The sequence below is a fragment of the Bombina bombina genome, chromosome 6 (genome assembly GCF_027579735.1).
Source record: "Bombina bombina isolate aBomBom1 chromosome 6, aBomBom1.pri, whole genome shotgun sequence".
In the NCBI taxonomy this organism is placed as follows: Eukaryota; Metazoa; Chordata; class Amphibia; order Anura; family Bombinatoridae; genus Bombina; species Bombina bombina.
Genome location: NC_069504.1, coordinates 831,840,308 through 831,858,046, shown reverse-complemented (window position 1 = coordinate 831,858,046; position 17,739 = coordinate 831,840,308).

The window sequence follows — 17,739 nt, the reverse complement described above, 5'->3', positions numbered from 1 at the left end:
GCCCATGAACTGAGAAAAGTCAAGCGTGCAGCTGCCAAGATGCCACTTGCCACCAGTTTGGCCATATTTCAGAGCTGCAACATCACTGGAGTGCCCAAAAGCACACGGTGTGCAATACTCAGAGACATGGCCAAGGTAAGAAAGGCTGAAAGACGACCACCACTGAACAAGACACAAAAGCTGAAACGTCAAGACTGGGCCAAGAAATATCTCAAGACTGATTTTTCTAAGGTTTTATGGACTGATGAAATGAGAGTGAATCTTGATGTGCCAGATGGATGGGCCCGTGGCTGGATTGGTAAAGGGCAGAGAGCTCCAGTCCGACTCAGACGCCAGCAAGGTGGAGGTGGAGTACTGGTTTGGGCTGGTATCATCAAAGATGAGCTTGTGGGGCCTTTTCGGGTTGAGGATGGAGTCAAGCTCAACTCCCAGTCCTACTGCCAGTTTCTGGAAGACACCTTCTTCAAGCAGTGGTACAGGAAGAAGTCTGCATCCTTCAAGAAAAACATGATTTTCATGCAGGACAATGCTCCATCACACGCATCCAAGTACTCCACAGCGTGGCTGGCAAGAAAGGGTATAAAAGAAGAAAATCTAATGACATGGCCTCCTTGTTCACCTGATCTGAACCCCATTGAGAACCTGTGGTCCATCATCAAATATGAGATTTACAAGGAGGGAAAACAGTACACCTCTCTGAACAGTGTCTGGGAGGCTGTGGTTGCTGCTGCACGCAATGTTGATGGTGAACAGATCAAAACACTGACAGAATCCATGGATGGCAGGCTTTTGAGTGTCCTTGCAAAGAAAGGTGGCTATATTGGTCACTGATTTGTTTTTGTTTTGTTTTTGAATGTCAGAAATGTATATTTGTGAATGTTGAGATGTTATATTGGTTTCACTGGTAAAAATAAATAATTGAAATGGGTATATATTTGTTTTTTGTTAAGTTGCCTAATAATTATGCACAGTAATAGTCACCTGCACACACAGATATCCCCCTAAAATAGCTATAACTAAATACAAACTAAAAACTACTTCCAAAACTATTCAGCTTTGATATTAATTAGTTTTTTGGGTTCATTGAGAACATGGTTGTTGTTCAATAATAAAATTAATCCTCAAAAATACAACTTGCCTAATAATTCTGCACTCCCTGTATATATATATATATATATATATATATATATATATATATATATATATATATATATATATATATATATATACAATTATATATAGGTATAGATATATACAGATATATAATATATATAATATAAAACATATTCTGCTATGTGCAGAACAATGGAATGTGAAATATGTATAGTAAATATACACTATAACACTTTATTAAATATGAATATTGCATAAATACGTTTTTACATGTTTTTATCTACTTAACTGAAAAGGGCTCCAATGCACTATATCTGTATGTGTTTATATGTGTATATATGTCTGTAAATACATATGTACAGATATAAATACATAAATGCATATGCACACACATATAAAACACACACACACATATATATATATGTACATTTTAGACACCTCATATTTTTGAGCCCTTGTAACTTTTTGTGCAACTTTTTAAATAACTTTTATTAGATGGTGTTATTATGAGTGTAATTGAACTTTGTAATGTATTTTTGGTCATTTTTGTGCAACATTTTTGTATCACCAGTTAACCAGAGCTCTGAGGACGGTAAGTAACATATCTGCCCCTTCCCATGATTGTCTCAATTTGCTCTTATTGGGCGAGATTACATATGCTGCGTCGCCCGTAAAAGCCAGCATCCCCAATTTTTAGTCCGGTATTGCTATAACATATACGGTGCTGCATATAAATGCGGCACGTATATTTCACCTGTCGCCTGCTAATTTTACTCCCATAAACTAACATAGAACCGTGTCTTAAATCGGTATCATATATTCAGCGCAAAGACTTATGCAGCGAAAAAAGGAGAAATTTTACCTTGCCACACATAGGCAGGCGCAGAAAGCCTTGCGCTGAATATATAAGTACCGTAACCCCCTGGAGGTTCTAACTAACACCTAACGCATTCGCAATATCTACCTGTCAACCGTCATCCCCCCACCGCAATAACTAAATAAAACCTATTAACCCCTAATCCGCCAACCCCCACATCGCAATCTACCTAATAAATCTATTAACCCCTAATCCGCCATCCCCCCAAATTGCAAACTGCCTAATAAATGTATTAACCCCTAATCCGCCATCCCCCACATCGCAAACTGCCTAATAAAGTGATTAACCCCTAAACTGCCACCCCCCACAACGCAATAAACCTAGCTAACCTATTAACGCCTAAACCACCAACCCCCTCAACGCAATAAACCTAATGAACCTATTAACCCCTAAACCGCCAACCCCCACAAAATGCAATAAACTAATTTTTTTTAATTTTTATATTTTTTATATTGAGGTTTAAACAGGGCACACATACAGCATATAATGATTAAATGTAGGTTTATACACTTAGGGGCCGATTTATCATGGCCCGAATTGGGTTAAATACCACTGTTTCCACGCGAGCCCTCAGGCTTGCCGGTGTTCTGGTAAGAGGGCAAATTTTGGAAAAGAGCAAACCATGTCACTTCCTGTGACGTTACATCAGCTGTTATACAAATTTTGGACCTAATGCGCATGGGTTCCAGCGTTATCACATACCTGGCCGCATTTGGGATTTTGTATCACAAATGGTGCGCTCATGGAAAGCTGTTTATTTGGCTCCTCTGCAATATTCAGAACTCCGCCCCCATTACAACTACTCCCATTACTACTACTACTCTAAAGCTGAGTCTCCGTGCTTGTGTATGAAACACAATGACATTGAAGGGAGCAAACATTTGTTGCAGCAGTAAATCTATTGGTTGATTAACAAAGAGAACAGCTGTTTGTCATGCACGAGCACAGAGACTTAGATTTAGAGTAGTAGTAGTGATGGGAGTAGTTGCAGTGGGGGCGGAGTTCCGAATATTGCCGAGGAGCCTAATATAGTGCGCTTTCCATGAGCGCACTATTTATGATACAAAATCCCACGCATGCGCTCTAGAAAGGGTTCCGGAATTTCACAGCTCTAAATGTTTACCAGCGACATATGCAGCCAGGTATGTGATGACGCTGGTACGCATGCGCATTAGGTCCAAAATTTGTGAAACAGCTGATATAATGTCACAGGAAGTGACATGGTTCGCTCTTTTCCAAAGTTCCCCCTCTTACCAGAACACCGGAAACAGGAGTCAAAGGGACATTAAACACTTTGAGATAGTGATATAAAATGATAAATTGTATATATAAAAAGAAATGCAATATACTTGTATTATTTATTTTGTCCCCTTTTCCTGGAATTCCATTCTGAAATTGTGAGCATTTCAGTTCCTGTTAGAAACAGGAGTCAAAGGGACATTAAACACTTTAAGAAAGTGATATAAAATGAAAAATTGTATATATAAAAATAACTCTGCAATATACTTTTATTATTTATTTTGTCCCCTTTTCCTGGAATTCCATTCTGAAATTGTGAGCAATTCAGTTCCTGTTAGAAATGGAAGTGCAGAACACTGTTATATAGCACACATCCATTGGCTGCACACTCTAGTGACCTATTTATAACTGTCTCTAATTGGCCACAGCAGAGAAGGTAACCTAAGTTACAACATGGCAGCTCCCATTGCTTTATAGACACTAAGGGGCCAATTTAACAAATGTCTGTCCGACATGATCCGATCAGCGGATCAGGTCTGACAGACATCGCTGAATGCGGAGAGCAATACGCTCTCTGCATTCAGCATTGCACCAGCAGCTCTTGTGAACTGCTGGTGCAACGCCGCCCCCTGCAGATTTGTGGCCAATAGGCCGCTAGCAGGGGGGGTTGTCAAGCAACCCGATCGTATTAGATTGGGTTGAATTGCGGCGATGTCTGTCCTCCTCCTCTTTAGACCGCTGCTTCATAACTGGTGTTTCTGACGAGTCTGAAGGCTCGCCAGCAACACGGGCCCTCAAGCTTCATACAGAGCTTGATAAATGGGCCCCTAAAACTTTACATGTTATTATCTTGAATGTATCATTCTATCTGGCATTTATTTAGTGTTTAATGTCCCTTTAAGAAGCAGCGGTCTTAAGACTGCTGCTCCTTAACTCGTCCGTGGCCTCTGAGGCTGCGGACAACAATCCGCCGATCGTGTACGATCGGGTTGATTGGCACCCCCTGCTAGCATGCAGGGGGCAGCATTGCACATGCAGTTCTAGTGAACTGCTTGTGCAATGTTAAATGCAATGTTAAATGCTGTCGCATTCAGCGATGTCTGGCGGGCATTGATAAATCGGCCCCAAAGTATCCTCCACATTAATTAAAGGTAAAAAAAAAAATATTACTAACAGCATACCAAAGGAAAATGTTTGTAGTAACCCGCTTAGAAATAATGTGCCATATACATTTTGAGCCCTCTGAAATACACAGGAGGTCCCTTTTGGGCCTCAGATGAAAAAGTGAGTAATTAGCCTTATAGAGGGTATCTTGATATAAAGGTAACCACTCATGGGTTACATTTAGTGAACCTCAGGTTTTAGTATTTTGGTATTCTTATATTAATATTGGCATTAGCTTTGTATAATAATCTTTTGGTGAGTGAAAGATAGTAGTAAGTGATGCCGCTCTTGGGTATTAAAAAATAACATTAAGTAGGAGGGGATTGTGAGTAATGTTATATGATTTACAGACTATTAGCATATCTGACAGAATAATCCACCATGGGACTAGTGGAAGTTCTTTAACCCCTTAATGACCGGACCATTTTTCAATTTTCTTACCCTTAATGACAATGGCTATTTTTACATTTCTGCGGTGTTTGTGTTTAGCTGTAATTTTCCTCTTACTCATTTACTGTACCCACACATATTATATACCGTTTTTCTCGCCATTAAATGGACTTTCTAAAGATACCATTATTTTCATCATGTCTTATAATTTACTACAAAAAAAATAATAAAATATGAGGAAAAAATGGAAAAAAAACACACTTTTTCTAACTTTGACCCCCAAAATCTGTTACACATCTACAATCACCAAAAAACACCCATGCTAAATAGTTTCTAAATTTTGTCCTGAGTTTAGAAATACCCAATGTTTACATGTTCTTAGCTTTTTTTGCAAGTTATAGGGTCATAAATACAAGTAGCACTTCGCTATTTCCAAACCACTTTTTTTCAAAATTAGCGCTAGTTACATTGGAACCCTGATATCTGTCAGGAATACCTGAATATCCCTTGACATGTATATATTTTTTGTTAGAAGAAACCCCAAAGTATTGATCTAGGCACATTTTGGTATATTTTATTCCACCATTTCACCGCCAAATGCGAGCAAATAAAAAAAAAACTTTACATTTTTCACAATTTTAGGTTTCTCACTGAAATTATTTACAAACAGCTTGTGCTATTATGGCACAAATTGTTGTAAAAGCTTCTTTGGGATCCCCTTTGTTCAGAAATAGCAGACTTATATGGCTTTGGCATTGCTTTTTGGTAATTAGAAGGCTGCTAAATGCTGCTGCGCACCACACGTAAATTATGCCCAGTAGTGAAGGGGTTAATTAGGTAGGTTGTAGGGAGCTTGCAGGGTTAATTTTAGCTTTAGGGTAGAGATCAGCCTCCCACCTGACACATCCCACCCCCTGATCCCTCCCAAACAGCTCTCTTCCCTCCCCCACCCCACAAATGTCCCCGCCATCTTAAGTACTGGCAGAAAGTCTGCCAGTACTAAATAAAAGGAGTTGTTTTTTTTTTTTAATAAAAAAAATAAAATATTTTAGCTGTGATGGACTCCTGCCTTAGCCCCAACCTCCATGACCCCCCCCCCAGCTCTCTAACCCTCTCCCCTATCTAATTGCGGCCATCTTGGGTACTGGCAGCTGTCTGCCAGTACCCAATTTGCCCAAAAACAAAAGTATTTTTTGCTCTTTTGCTTTTTTTTTGGGTTTTCTGTAGTGTAGCAGCCCCCCACAATACCCCTACCCCCCTCCCCCTCCCAGATCCTTTTATATTATTTAAAAAAAAAATATTTCCCCCCCCCCCCTCTTCCCTCCTCATTGGTGTCAGTGGCCAGCTAATGCGCGCGCACGCGCACACACGCACGCGCACGCGCGCCCCCCGCACGCTCCCGGCACCCGGCGTGCACATTGCACTTCTAGGAACCGGATGGTGGCCCTCTCTGCATCGGAGTCTTCTAAAAAGGTATTGCAGGATGCCTCCATATGGAGGCATCACTGCAATACCCTGAGAGCTGCTGGAAGCGATTGCGATCGCTTCCAGCACTCTCTTAGACAACTGACGTACCAGGTACGTCCATTGTCATTAACTGCTTGTTAATGCATGACGTACCTGGTACGTCAGTTGTCATTAAGGGGTTAAAGGGAAATTACAGTCAAAATATAAATGCACATAGATTTATTGCATCTTTGAATAGAAACATATTTGCAATATACTTGTATTGGCAAAAATGCTTCTATTAAGAGTTATCACTGTTTTAGTGTTAACATTTTTCTCTGCACGTGCATGTGAAGCATAGTTAGATATTTTCAATGCACTCACATTTTAAAAAATGCAGCTGCTCAGCTAATCAGTGGGGTTTGTATCATGTCAGCAATTAACAAATTGAGTCATTACCAGATGGTACAAGCACCTTAGGCTCTCCGAACAAGTGTTGTGTTTAAAATGCTGGTGCACGGTGCATACTTAAATACACTTTTGAAACAGCTATAGCTTTTATTAGAAGCATTTTTGCTAATGCATGTATATTACAAAATTGCTTCTGTTCAATACCGAAATGTACCCATGTGGTTTCCAATTTTGGCTGGAATATCCCTTTAATTCTAATTATAATGCCAATAAACTAGATAGCAGCATATATAGAAAACAGCTGAATGTGATTGCATAAAAAGTTATATCAGGGGATATTCATAATATGAATTAATATGCTATTTACTATGGATATATGTGTTGCATTACAACAAGAATATAACATTCTCAGTGAGGTCAAAAGATTCAAAATAACTTTTGAAGTATAGGGGCTCCCCAGATGTAGCTGAAAAAGCGTGAGACTGTACATACAAACTCATATAAGGCAACTGTAATACAATTACCTTAAGCTATATTAGGGCTACAATCAAGGCATTAAACCTGGTCCCATCCCCAGAATAGATTTTGGGAAATCTAAATAATTTGATATATTTTTGAGCAGGGCTCAAACTTTTAGATTTTGATTCTGGTTGCAGGGAAGAACCAGAAGGCTCATATTTCCTTCTGAAGTGGAAGCATAGGGTACTTTTATGCATATCCCAATATTTTTAAGTTAACTAGCAAACATTGCTCGTATCAGTTCTACTGAAAGTCTGTGCCAAAAATAAACTACCCTTTCTGTAAAGAAGAGCTTTCACCAACTACTCCTGAATCTTGTCTAGTACCTCTTGCAACAAGCTAGTTTGGCTACCAAACAGTTGCCTAGATTTAGAGTTTGGCGTTAGCCGTCAAAACCAGCGTTAGGGGCTCCTAACGCTGGTTTTGACCGCCCGCTGGTATTTAGAGTCAGTCAGGAAAGGGTCTAACGCTCACTTTGCAGCCGCGACTTTTCCATACCGCAGATCCCCCTACGCGAAATGCGTATCCTATCTTTTCAATGGGATCTTTCTAACGTCGGTATTTAGAGTCTTGGCTGAAGTGAGCGTTAGAACTCTAACAACAAAACTCCAGCCGCAGCAAAAAGCCAGAAGTTAAGAGCTTTATGGGCTAACGCCGGTTCATAAAGCTCTTAACTATTGTGCTGTAAAGTACACTAACACCCATAAACTACCTATGTACCCCTAAACCGAAGTCCCCCCACATTGCCACCACTATAATACATTTTATTAACCCCTAATCTGCCGACCGCACACCGCCGCAACCTACGTTATCCCTATGTACACATAATCTGCTGCCCCTAACACCGCCGACCCCTATATTATATTTATTAACCCCTAATCTGCCGCCCCCAACGTCGCCGCCACCTACCTACACTTATTAACCCCTAATCTGCCAACCGGACCTCACCGCTACTATTAACCCCTAATCCGCCTTACTCCCGCCTCAATAACCCTATAATAAATAATATTAACCCCTAATCTGCCCTCCCTAACATCGCCGACACCTAACTTCAAGTATTAACCCCTAATCTGCCGACCGGACCTCACCGCTACTCTATTAAATGTATTAACCCCTAAAGCTGTCTAACCCTAACACTAATACCCCCCTAAATTAAATATAATTTTTATCTAATGAAATAAATTAACTCTTATTAAATAAATTATTCCTATTTAAAGCTAAATACTTACCTGTAAAATAAACCCTAATATAGCTACAATATAAATAATTATTATATTGTAGCTATTTTAAGATTAATGTTTATTTTACAGGCAACTTTGTCTTTATTTTAACCAGGTACAAAAGCTATTAAATAGTTATTTACTATTTAATAGCTACCTAGTTAAAATAAATACAAAATTACCTGTAAAATAAATCCTAACCTAAGTTACAATTAAACCTAACACTACACTATCAATAAATTAATTAAATAAAATACCTACAAATAAATACAATTAAATAAACTAACTAAAGTACAAAAAATAAAAAAAGAACTAAGTTACAAAAAATAAAAAAATAATTTACAAACATTATAAAAAGATTACAACAATTTTAAGCTAATTACACCTACTCTAAGCCCCCTAATAAAATAACAAAGCCCCCCAAAATAAAAAAATGCCCTACCCTATTCTAAAATACAAATAGAAAAGCTCTTTTACCTTACAAGCCCTTAAAAGGGCCTTTTGCGGGGCATGCCCCAAAGAATTCAGCTCTTTTGCCTGTGAAAAAAAAATACAATACCCCCCCAACATTACAACCCACCACCTACATACCCCTAATCTAACCCAAATCCACGTTAAATAAACTTAACACTAAGCCCCTGAAGATCTCCCTACCTTATCTTCACCACGCCGGGTATTACGATCCGTCCAGAGGAGCCTCTGAAGTCTTCATCCAAGTCCAAGCGGGGGCTGAAGAAGTCCATCATTGGGCTGAAGAGGTCCATCATCGGGCTGAAGTCTTGATCCAAGCGGGCGCTGAAGAGGTCCATCATCGGGCTGAAGTCTTGATCCAAGCAGGCGCTGAAGAGGTCCATCATCGGGCTGAAGTCTTCTATCAAGCGGCATCTTCGATCTTCATCCATCCGGAGCGGAGCCATCTTCTTCCAGCCGACGCGGATCCATCCTCTTCTACCGACGCCTACTCGCTGATTGACGGTTCCTTTAAATGACGTCATCCAAGATGGCGTCCCTCGAATTCCGATTGGCTGATAGGATTCTATCAGCCAATCGGAATTAAGGTAGGAAAATTCTGATTGGCTGATGGAATCAGCCAATCAGACAATCAGATTCAAGTTCAATCCGATTGGCTGATCGGAACAGAGAATAGAATGCGAGCTCAATCTGATAGAATCCTATCACCCAATCGGAATTTGAGGGACGCCATCTTGGATGACGTCATTTAAAGGAACCGTCATTCGGCGAGTAGGCATCGGTAGAAGAGGATGGATCCGCGTCGGCTGGAAGAAGATGGCTCTGCTCCGCTCCGGATGGATGAAGATTGAAGATGCCGCTTCATAGAAGACTTCAGCCCGATGATGGACCTCTTCAGCGCCCGCTTGGATCAAGACTTCAGCCGGATGATGGACCTCTTCAGCCCCCGCTTGGGCTTGGATGAAGACTTTGGAGTCTCCTCTGGATGGATCGGTGAGACCCGGCGTGGTGAAGATAAGGTAGGGAGATCTTCAGGGGCTTAGTGATAGGTTTATTTAAGGGGGGTTTGGGTTAGATTAGGGGTATGTGGGTGGTGGGTTGTAATGTTTGGGGGGGTATTGTATGTTTTTTTTTATAGGCAAAAGAGCTGAATTCTTTGGGGCATGCCCCGCAAAAGGCCCTTTTAAGGGCTGGTAAGGTAAAAGAGCTTTTCTATTTGTATTTTACAATAGCGTAGGGCATTTTTTTATTTTGGGGGGCTTTGAGTAGGTGTAATTAGCTTAAAATTGTTGTAATCTTTTTATAATGTTTGTAAATTATTTTTTTATTTTTTGTAACTTAGTTCTTTTTTATTTTTTGTACTTTCGTTAGTTTATTTAATTGTATTTATTTGTAGGTATTTTATTTAATTAATTTATTGATAGTGTAGTGTTAGGTTTAATTGTAGATAATTGTAGGTATTTTATTTAATTAATTTATTGATAATGTAGTGTTAGGTTTAATTGTAGATAATTGTAGATAGTTTAGTTAATTAATTTATTGATAGTGTAGTGTTAGGTTTAATTGTAACTAAAGGTTAGGATTTATTTTACAGGTAATTTTGTAATTATTTTAACTAGGTAGCTATTAAATAGTTATTAACTATTTAATAGCTATTGTACCTGGTTAAAATAAATACAAAGTTGCCTGTAAAATAAATATTAATCCTAAAATAGCTACAATATAATTATTATTTATATTGTAGCTATATTAGGGTTTATTTTACAGGGTAAGTATTTAGCTTTAATTAGGATTCATTTATTTAATAAGAGTTAATTTATTTTGTTAGATAAAAATTATATTTAAATTAGGGGGGTGTTAGTGTTAGGGTTAGACTTAGTTTTAGGGGTTAATACATTTAATAGAGTAGCGGTGAGGTCCGGTCGGCAGATTAGGGGTTAATACTTGAAGTTAGGTGTCGGTGATGTTAGGGAGGGCAGATTAGGGGTTAATATTATTTATTATAGGGTTATTGAGGCGGGAGTAAGGCGGATTAGGGGTTAATAGTAGCGGTGAGGTCCGGTTGGCAGATTAGGGGTTAATACTATTTATTGTACGGTTAGTGAGGCGGATTAGGGGTTAATAAATTTATTATAGTAGCGGTGAGGTCCGGTCGGCAGATTAGGGGTTAATAAGTGTAGGTAGGTGGCGGCGACGTTGGGGGCGGCAGATTAGGGGTTAATAAGTGTAAGGTTAGGGGTGTTTAGACTCGGGGTACATGTTAGGGTGTTAGGTGCAGACTTAGGAAGTGTTTCCCCATAGGAAACAATGGGGCTGCGTTAGGAGCTGAACGCTGCTTTTTTGTAAGTGTTAGGTTTTTTTTCAGCTCAAACGGCCCCATTGTTTCCTATGGGGGAATCGTGCACGAGCACGTTTTTTAAGCTGGCAGCGTCCGTAAGCACTGCTGGTATTGAGAGTTGCAGTGGCGGTAAATTATGCTATACGCTCCCTTTTTGGAGCCTAACGCAGCCCTTCTGTGAACTCTAAATACCAGCGGTATTTAAAAGGTGCGGGAGAAAAAAAGCACGCATAGCTAACGCACCCCTTTGGCCGCAGAATTCTAAATCTAGCCTAATCTGTATTTGTTCCACCCCAGATATAAATGACTTCATTACTTTACAATGCTCGCTGTCTGGTACTAATTTAATAAGAGCAGATACAGAAATACAGCTGTTTCATATTGGATTATACAGTTTATTCATAGAATACAATATTTTCAATAATACATATCAAATGAATCTAATAATAAATATTTAATACTTTATATTTTTATATATAAAATACATATACACATGAAAATATATACATACATAAATATGCACATGAAAAAAATATATACATATATAAATATGCACATGAAAAAAATATATACATACATAAATATGCACATGAAAAAAATATATACATACATAAATATACACATGAAAATAAAATTAGTTAATAGATACTGCTTCCATACCAAACATTGTTCACAATGGTTTACTATCTCACTATCTAATATAGTTGCATGTTTGAATAAAGTACACAAATTAATAATAATTGGTCACACATTGAAGAACAAGTGGAATGCACAGAAAGAATATAACGTGCTACTTTATAGAAGTTAGATCATTTAAAGCTGTTTAATATATATATATATATATATATATATATATATATATATATATATATGTGTGTGTGTATTAGAGATGTGCACTATTCGTGAAGTTCAGGAGTAAACGTAAGCCGAAGATGGTGACAGCAAGCCATATTCCAATTTTCGATACCCGATTTATTCTTGTGAAAGTGTAAATCTAGATTGCTGAATGTAGCTTGTGACTGCCATCTTCAGCATTCTTTTATTCCCGAACCTCACAAAAGGAATGCACATGTCTATTATACAGCCCCAATCCCGAAAAAGTTGAGATAGTATGGAAAATGCAAATAAACAAACGAAAAGTGTCATTTGAAAATTCAATTCACCCTGTATTATATTAAAAACACATTATTAACACATTATTTGATGTTTTACTTTGTGAATTGAATATATTTTAAAAAATATATATATACTCATTTCAAATTTGATTACTGCAACACATTCTAAAAAAGTTGAGACAGGGGCAATTAAGGACTAATAGTGATGTGACAAATTGAAATAAAAAGGTGACGTGAAAAAGGTGAGGCAATCGTGTAATCATATAATAAGGAGCCTGCAAAAAAGGTCTAGTGTTTTAAGCGCAAGGATGGGTCGAGGCTCCCTAATCTGCCAACAGATGCATCAGAGAAAAATCCAACACTTTGAGAACAACATTCCCCAACGACAAATCGATAGGATTTTGGGCATTTCACCTTCTACAGTGCACAATATAATTAAAAGATTCAAGAAATACGCTCAAATCTCGGTGCGTAATGGGCAAGGCTGAAAACCAATTCTGAATGCACGTGATCTCTGATCTCTCAGACGTCACTTTCTCAAAACCCGGTATGAGTCTGTAATGGATATCCTGACATGGGCTCAGGGAACACTGCATTTTCCAGGAGGACAACGCCAAACCCCATTCTGACCATATTACAAGTGCATGGTTACGTAAGCAGAAAGTGCAGGTACTAGCATGCCTACCTGCAGTCCTGACCTGTCTCTGATTGAGAATGTGTGGCGCATTATGAAGTGCAAAATAAGGCAACGAAGACCCCTTACAGTTGCGTAGCTGAAGACATGCATAATAGATGAATGGGGGGAAATTCTGCTTGCTAAACTTAACCAACTGGTGTCTTCAGTGCCCAAACGCTTAATAAAGAATAGGTGATGTTAAACAGTGGTAAACAGTCGACTGTCCCAACTTTTTTGGAGTGTGTTGCAGTCATCAGATTTGAAATGAGTGTATATTTTCAAAAATACATTAAAGGGACACTCAGGTTAAATAAAATTTTCATGATTCAAATACAGCATGTCATTTTAAACAACTTTCCAATTTACTTTGATTAAAAAAAATGTGCACAGTCTTTTATATTTACAATTTTTGAGTCACCAGATCCTACTGAGCATGTGCAAGAATTCACAGGCTATACGTATATGCATTTGTGATTGGCTGATTGCTATCACATGGTACAAGGGGAGTGGAAATATACATAACTTTTGAAATTTTTTATAAAAAAAATCTACTACTCATTTGAAGTTCAGACTAAGTGCTATTGCATTGTCTTGTTATTGTGCATTTGTTGATTATGCAAATCTAATGTGTTGACTGGTCCTTTAAATTCACAAAGTAAAACTGAAGGCTTGCCGGAAATACGGGGCATCAAGCTCCATATGGAGGCTTGATAAATTGACCCCTAAGTACTAGTTATAGGCTACATTAAGTGCTATTTATCGCTCCCTCTTGTTCGTTAACTGAGCTTGGACTAAGCTTTTTTGCCAGAGTTAGCAAGAGCTCTGAAGTCACACTATCCGGAAGCATGTTAAATTCAATTGTGCTCAAGATTACTTTCAACTCGTAATACGCGCGCTATGCTTCCGATGCTCGCAAAGAGATGCTGTAAACCCTTTATCGCTCACCACTAATTTAGCCCAATGTGTTCCAAATGTCTTGTTATACCTATTGCAGAGTATTAAGTGAATAGGAAATGATTTCTTTGTGTTAACTTTTGTATTCGAAATAACTGTTTTTGCACATTAAAGTAAACCATTAGAAAGGTTAGGCGATTACCTTTCCAATGGTGGGTCTTGGGGGTCTATAGCTGCTTAGATCCCTGAGATACAGGTTTCTAAGCAGCATGCCCCCTTTCCCTATACTTTGTATTGATAATTTTAAGCAAAGTTGCGCGGTAACGTCATCACGTTATTGCGCGTGATGTCACCGCACGTAACGGGAAGCCCCGGCGATGCCTGTCATTATGCAGGCCCGATTGCCGGGGTAGGAGCGGGTGGGGGCCCCCAGACTGCAAAACAGTTAGTTGAGTGCTAATGACGACTCTGAGCCGTCATTAGCACTCAAGGTTTAAAAAATTCCAATAAAAAGTTATCAAGACTCAAAGGTCTCTGGTGTTAGAAAAAAAAAAGGACTGCAAAGGACTTTAACATAGAGATACACACATATGCATGTCTAAATATGTATATGGATGTATAACTTTGTCATAGAAATGCATTTACAGGGTTTTCATTAAAGGGACACTGTACTCAAATTTTTTCTTTTGTGATTCAGATTGAGCATGAAATTTTAAGCAACTTTCTAATTTACTCCTAGTATCAAATTTTCTTCATTCTCTTGGTATCTTTATTTGAAATGCGAGAATGTAAGTTTAGATGCCGGCCCATTTTTTGTGAACAACCTGGGTTGTCCTTGCTGATTGGTGGATAAATTAATCCATCAATCAAAAACTGCTGTCCAGAGTACTGAACCCCAAAAAAGCTTAGATGCCTTCTTTTTCAAATAAAGATAGCAAGAGAACGAAGAAAAATTGATAATGGGAGTAAATTAGAAAGTTGCTTAAAATTTCATGCTCAATCTGAATCACAAAAGAAAAAATTTGAGTACAATGTCCCTTTAAAATCTCCAACAGTCTTTATTTGCCATTCCTTAAAAACAGCATGTATATATATATATGTATATATATGTATATATGTATATATATATATATATATATATATATATATATATATATATGTATATATGTGTGTACATATTTATTTATGAATACATATGTATAACTGCATTGGAGCCCTTTACATTCAAGTAGCTGAATATGTGTAAAATCATATTTATGCAATAATTATATTTAATAAAGGTTTTAACTATGTATTGACTGTAAATATTTCACATTCCAATCTACTTCGCATAGGGGAATATGTTCTAAGTATTTTTAAATAGATATTTCTTTATATATCTGTATATCTCTACACCTATATATAATTTTGTGTATATATATATATATATATATATATATATATATATATATATAGGTGTATATATTTTACCAAAATATATATATATATGAATTTATGAATAAATAGAACATATTCTGCTATTTGAAGAACATTGAAATGTGAAATATTAATATTTTATGTCGGGTTAGCACACTTGAGAAAATGTGATCGGGTTTGCAAGCAAATAAGGGTGTTAGTTTTTTTATTTATTTATTTTCTTCACTTTTCACGCTCCATTGAAGGTTATGGGGGAATACGTTAACACGGTTGCAATATTCTGAATTTTTGCACGCATCAGGTTAGCACGTGAGGGAACTCTTTTTACTTTCAACAGCCGAAGTCTAGCGGTATTAACGCACAAGTGGGAGCAGTAAATATTGCTCCACTCGTAATCTAGCCCAGAATAGCGATGTACATCTGCAGAATGATTTTCAATAGTTAGAATGAATATTCCTCTCAACATTTATTTCAATAAAGTGAATGTTATAGTCACAGTTTTAACTGTAGTATTCGGTTTATGAAAAAAAAGTAATGTAAATACAGAAATCACATTTGAATAGGAATTTTACTATTTTTCATTTATTTTTCTTAAAGTGAATGTTACATTCGAAATAGCAAACTCATGAGATGAGCAGTTTAACATGCTAACAATATATTACTAAATATCTATTTATATCTATCTATCTATCTATCTATCTATCTATTTATTATTATTAAAAAGGTAACAGGAAGTGCAGCTGATACCTGGATATCTATTGATCACTGGTTAACAGGGCTATTTCCCAAAGAAAAAGGTTAGTTTATTCAGCATCAGCAAAGAAATCAGGACTAGTGCAAGGAGTTTTTGGTATCCAGACAAAGACACATTTTTCCGTCCCCATGACAAATAACATACCATACTCTTAAATGTTGCTTAAATGTTTTACACATGTAACAGAGCATACTATAGAGCAGGGTTCTTCAAACCATGGGTCGGGACCCAGTACTGGGTCGCAACACTATGTTTACTGCGTCGCGACTTGTGTGTGTTGTAGGAGAGTGTGTGTGGTGTAGGAGAATATATTTGTTGTGTGTATGTTATGAGAGTGTGTGTTGTGTGTGTTTATGAGAGTGTGTGGTATGTGTGTGTGTTGTATGAGAGAGTGTATGTGTGTGGTGTGTGTTGTAGAAGAATGTATTTGGTGTGTGCGTGTTATGAGACCGTTTGTAGTGTGTGTTGTATGAGAGTGTGTGTGTGGTGGGTATGTTGTATGAGAGTGTGTGTGCGTATGTTGTTTGAGAGTGTGTGTGGTTGGTATGTTGTATATGAGTGTGTATGTGGTGGGTGTGTTGTATGAGTGTGTGTGGGTATGTTGTATGAGAGTATGTGTGCGTATGTTGTTTGAGAGTGTGTGTGGTTGGTATGTTGTATATGAGTGTGTATGTGGTGGGTGTGTTGTATGAGTGTGTGTGGGTATGTTGTATGAGAGTATGTGTGCGTATGTTGTTTGAGAGTGTGTGTGTGGTGAGTATGCTGTATATGAGTGTGCATGTGGTGGGTGTGTCGTATGATTGTGTGTGGTGGGTATGTTCTAGGAGAGTGTGTGTGTGTTTGGTGAGCATGCTGTAAGACAGTGTGTGTGTGTGTTGTATGAGTATCAGTATGCACTCATTTTAGTCACGACCAAGCATAAAAATAGGGTCGTAAAGGTATGTTGTATCATGGCACTGGGTCTTGGGAAAAAAAGTTTGAAGAACCCTGCTATAGAGTATCGATTTTCATTACTACACAAAAACTTTGACTTTGTTCTGCTGATTTATTATAGCTATAATATCAAATGTGTTTTTTTTTTTTTTACAATACATACACACACACACACACACACACATATATATATATATATATACACATACATTTATATATAGTGTGTATAAAAAGCGACCCATAAAAAAGCAGCATGCAAATAGACTAAATAACTTGTCAATGTAGGTAGGTGCTATTTGATTACAAGTACACTAGACAGCTACATAAATATTTATAAAATACAGACTTTGATTTAGTTGTATGAAGATCATTGACCATCTTAAATAAAAAATAAAAAATAAAGCACCTATGGCTATTCCCTAGTCTGCCTTATGGAAACACCAGCCCTGATGGAAGCATCCATTTTGTTTTTATTAAAAAAAAACCCACTGCAATACATTTTAGAATATTCTTTTTTAGTCAGCTGCTTGCTTCAGGCTTTCCTGCATTTTGGACACATAGTCCCTTTCAATAAATATTGGTAATCTCTCTTGAGGTATGTCTGACTTTTCCCCCCAAAATGTTTGCCTTGAATTTGTGGAACTACATTGCATACTACATTGGTATCTCAAAAGATGAATAATCAAAGGCAGTAGATATTGGGCTCTAGATAATAACATTCTTGACCACCATGTAAAAGAGAAACAGAAAATAATAAAATGTA